The following is a 5,316-nucleotide window of genomic DNA, read 5'->3' on the forward strand; positions in this document are numbered from 1 at the left end:
AAAAAACTCGAAAAAATTCAAAGTCAACAAAGCACCGTACAGGCTCCAGATTCCCTACATATTTACTATCTTTACCTGGTTTACACTTTTTTATTACTTTCCTCTTTCTTTAAGACTTTACTTAGTTACTTTTAAACTACTATTCTTTCCTATGATCGTCTATACCCACTTTATTTTCTTAAACATCCATGTACATTGTAAACTGTGTAATGGTTTTTCAGTCTGCTTTTGATTTACTGTGCACCTGTGTACTCTGACCATGTGAGCCAAATCTTAAACTGTTAAGTGGCAGCTCTGCCCTCTCCCTGTGGCTCTGTTGGTTGGCCCCATCCCCTCCTTGGGTCCCTGAGAGCCCAGCCTTATGTCTGCAGGCCTGGCTGGCAGCTGTGTTTAGCTAAGAGCTCCTTTCCTCTCCCCCAGCTCTAGGAAGCTGCTGCCTGCCCTGTGGCAGTGTTTCACTTAGCTTGTTCTTCCTCTTAGTGTGCCAGCTGTTCAAGTGCTCTGTCCACAGCAGCTCCTCTAAAGAAGCCCTATCCTGCCTCACCCCCTTTTCCAGCTTGCTGAGGCCCCTTGGGGAAATTTGGTGCCCATGTTGGATACCATTTGTGGTTGGAATTTTCTTTTGGCCTCCAAACCACTCCTAAATAAAGACACGGAGACTTATTTTTAATTATGAAAGCTGGACTTTAGCCTAGGCTTGTCTCTCTAGCTCCTTTGTCATACTTTAATCTGTTTCTATTCATCTACATTTTTCTTTGTGTATCTTTACCTTTCTTTCATTCTGTATGTCTTACTTTCCTGCTTCCTCTATGTCTGTCTGATCCCTAGCATCTATTTCCCTGTGTCTTCTTTTCTTTTCCTGCAGTCTAAAACCCTTCTACCATTTACTCTCCCTGCCAGGAAATTCTACCTATACCTCCTCCCTCATTATTTCCATTCAGTTCTTTGTTAGACCAATCATGTGCCTTAGGCAAGCAAGGTAAAACAGCAACACATCTTTAAAAAGTTAAATGAACGCAATATATCTTTCCATAGTTAAACAAATCCAACACATCTTTGCACAGCTAAATATTCTGCGACAGTCAGAGGAGAGAGGCACAGCATCTTGTCTTAATTCCATCTCCACTCCTAGGACTTCCTCTCAGTCCCAAGCCCTACAGAACAAAGTCACATGTAACATGACTATCTAACTTATGCCTGTCACTTTGAGTATGAGGTTCTTTGATTTGGCAAGATGTTGAATGTTTCAGGATATTTGACCATATTGTGAACACCAAGATTGGAAGAACCCTTTTCTAGTTGTGGTGTGGCTAAGCCCTAACACAGATCATTATTCCAAGTGCTTTCTGCTTGAATATTGTAAACAGGATTAAATAAGGTCAATCATAGATCAAGAGGCAGAGCAAGTGACCAACTGACCTGAAGGGAACATATGGGGAGTCAGGAGGATGGATAGAGATGCACAGGAAGTGAAAGGAGGGACGTAGAGTTTGGAGAGAGTTGTTTGAGGCAGTACAGGATATGACAATTTTGGGTGGAATCACGGATGAGGTGGATGGTCAACTGGGTGCTTTTATTGCTTCTCTGAGCTGGTAGACTTTGACCCCAGCATCTGGCTAATGAGTATTTATTGCTAAAGTGAAACGACTAAGATTTTGTTGAAAACAACATCTGAAAATTTTAGAACATTGCTGAGGTAGAAGGCTCAGGGCACCCTGCAGAGCCACATCTGTTCTGGCCTTCATCCACCAGAGGGAGCTGTGTATCTAGGCCTCGGGAGTAGCCTTCTGGGAGTCAACTGCAGGAGGAAATGCCTCAAACTTGACAAAGCTCTTACAACACAAGGGGAGATGTGGATCAATGAAGATCAGGGTTTCTAGAAAGGGACAGAACCTGTGCCACTGTGTACATGGAAGCCACAGAAACCTGTAAGATTTTCAGTGTAGAATATTCCTTCTAGGCCGGGCGGTGGTGGTGCACGCCTTTAATCCCAGCACTTGGGAGGCAGAGGCAGGTGGATCTTTGTGAGTTTGAGGCCAGCCTGGTCTACAAGAGCTAGTTCCAGGACAGGCTCCAAAGCTACAGAGAAACCCTGTCTCGAAAAACCAAAAAAAAAAAAAAAATATTCCTTCTATTCACTTTGGCTGCAAGAACCTAAAGGCTGGACCTGAGACGGGTCCAGGTGGACACTGAGCAGAATCAGCACCCAGACCAGCCATATAGTCAGCAGTAAAGGAATTTTCCATGCAAGCCTGCATACCTGATTCAATCTCTGGATCTCATATTGGTTGGAAAGAACTGAGTCTGTGTTTATTGCTTTCTACATTCTCACAAGGGCTAGTACACCTACACACATACACAAACCAAGCAACTCTTATGCCATACACACACTTACACATATGCATGCACACTGTGCACACACTCTTACACATATACACAGCACTATGAACATACACTCACATACATGCATTCATATGGACACATTCATATAACATAAACACATACCATGCAATATGTATGCTGTGATAGAGAAAGACAGTGCAGAGTTTCCTTCATCTCATATTCTTGCTGAAGCCATTTTAGGTTTGATTAGAATTTGATCTCCTTGGTAGAAAACCACCCAACTTGCTTCTAGGGAACCTGAGGTAAAGAGGCCCCGGCTAGATTATTTTAGCTTTTAACTGCCTACTTATACAAACCTCTGTCAAGCTTATCTTGGCTTCTGTTAAACTGCTTGCTTGTACAATAACTCCCACAGAGTTGCCTAAGACCTAAGTAGACTGTGGATTTTGCCTTTAAAAGTCCCTTTTTCTAAATACACAGTGCTACAGTTAGGTCTCGAATACCTGAGTGTAAATCCCAGCCAGCTGAAATAGACTTTCAGTTGTCTACAGACTGTGTCTGAGGGGTCATCACTAGTGGGTTTTCTCTAACAACACTGTGCACGAAGCCACATGTACACACTCTTGCATAAATTCATAGATACTTACACATACCTGTCCACACACATTAATAAGAATAAAGGTAATTTAAAAGCTACTAAAGGAAAGATGCCCTCAGCTACTCTCTGTGGCTGTCATGTGTGTTGAATGCAGTTTCATTGCTGTAGCATATCCTATGGCATCTTGGCAAAGACTTCTCAGAGCACAATCCATTTATGGGTTTGCAGTAGAGTCTGTTGACTGAGCCCAGATGATCTGAGTTCCTGTCCAACCACCCTGAGCCCTGACTGATGCCTTCCTGACTGACGTAGAAGTGAGAGCTGTGGGTTGTAGTGCTGGGTAAGGACAGGCAGGACAGAGTCTGTTGTCACACGCGAACCTAGTATCCGGACTTCCTAGAGACAATGGAAGGTCATTGTAGGCTGCCATCTGTAGCATGATTAATAGAAGCCCAGAGACAGATAATGGGGTTCAAACTGAAGGTCAGAAGAGCAAAACAGCCAGTCAGTGGCTCTTAGCTCTACCTCAGTCTGAAATGATGATCCTGCCTCCAGGAATCCACAGAATGAGACTGACTGAGAGCTGTCTCCTCCTATCTTATATTCTTCCGTAGGGCTGGAATTAAAGCATGCACCACTTTTTGCCCAGTTTCTATGGCAAATTAGCATGTCTACTGTGATTAAAACTGTGTGTTACCACTGCCTGGTATGTAATGCTGATCAGGGTGGCTGTTTTACTCTCTTATCCTAAGGCAAGCTTTATTTATTAAAATACAAGTGAAATATCACTACATTTCCTCTTCTTGTCTAAAATAAAAGATGACTATAAGTAATATGAGATAAACTATATATAATAAGTACTATGAGTATATTCAATATATACAGGCAATAAATACATCAACAATGTCTCCTCCACTTGCCTTCAACAATTTCAGCGACAATACTCCATATCTATCCTAGTCTTGGTGAGTCCAAGGGCTTATACCTGATTTACTTTCAATCATAACTTGCTTTCTGCAAAGAAACAAGGAAAACTATAACTATCTAGTCTTCAACTTCCTCAGAGACCCAAGAAGGAAAAACAATATCAGCTGAGCAAGCAGGAAGTGTGAGCAAGCAACTTCCGAAAATATGTGAGTAGTGACGGAATCCAGGAATTATATGTGAGGCTGATTGTTGTATTTTACTTATGTCATATTTACATATGTCATACCACATGAACATAAGCATACGTTCTGTGGCTTGTGTTTCCGTAGGTAACATCCTATCATACCATGAGGAGTGAAGTAACCATTCCGGTATGGGAGTTTCATGAACGCCAAAAAAAAAAAAACAAAAACAAAAAAAAACAAAAAACAAAAAACCCAGGCCATCCTTTGCCCAGATGAGCTTTCCCAAGTCAGCACTCTGAGTCACAATGACTCCAGTGAGTGATCACTCTTCCTAAGTTGACTGGCTTTGCACTTCTCACCATGCTTAGGGAAAGAGAACACAGAGTTAGGAATGGTTCTAGGTGTCACTGTTGGTCTTCACTCCAGTAAACCCAGGCAGTTGAAGCCAGCAAAGGGAAGGGCACACAGGTCAGTCCAGGAGAGACATTCCTAGGTTTCATTTGTTTTCTTCCAGAGGAGTCCAAAGGACAGTTTACATGTGAACAGAGAATTGTAAATCTGGGAACACTGCTGGCCAATGACAGCCAGGGACTCAGTTCCACCTTCCTGTTGTAGACATGGCACATCTGTGCAGCTGACATGGATTCCAAGACCCCAGTCCCCATGGAAGTCACACTGATCTTACAGGACACAAGTGTTCACATGGCTGAGGGGCCATGGACTGAGGATGAAGGGAAGCAAACAGTGCTAGCAGGCAGATGTTACCAGAGCATCCAGGTCATCTCCCATGAGATGGAGACAGACCAGGAACCTGTACAACAAACAGTGTGTGACACCCCTCACCTGCTCAGTGCACTTACCTCTCAGGGCCTCACTCAGCCTGAAGTAGGAAGATCAGATGTTGAAATAAGAGCGGCAAGGCTGCATCCCCAGCACCTGGCCGCCTGCACGGCTAGCTTTATAATTACACGGAAACTGTATTCTTTTAAACACTGCCTGCCCCCATTAGTTCCAGCCTCTTATTGGCTAGCTCTTACATATTAATCTAACCCATTTCTATTAATCTTTGTAGCCCACGAGCTGGCTTATCAGGAAAGATCTTAACCTGCGTCTGTCTGGAGTGGGACAATCATGGTGACTCACTGACTCAGCTTCTTTCTCCCAGCCTTCTGTTCTGTTTACTCCACCCACCTAAGGGTTGGCCTATCAAGGGGCCTAGGCAGCTTCTTTATTCCTTAACCAATGAAATCAACAGATTGATAT

This window comes from Microtus ochrogaster, chromosome 15 (assembly GCF_000317375.1).
Source record: "Microtus ochrogaster isolate Prairie Vole_2 chromosome 15, MicOch1.0, whole genome shotgun sequence".
NCBI classification, from domain to species: domain Eukaryota; kingdom Metazoa; phylum Chordata; class Mammalia; order Rodentia; family Cricetidae; genus Microtus; species Microtus ochrogaster.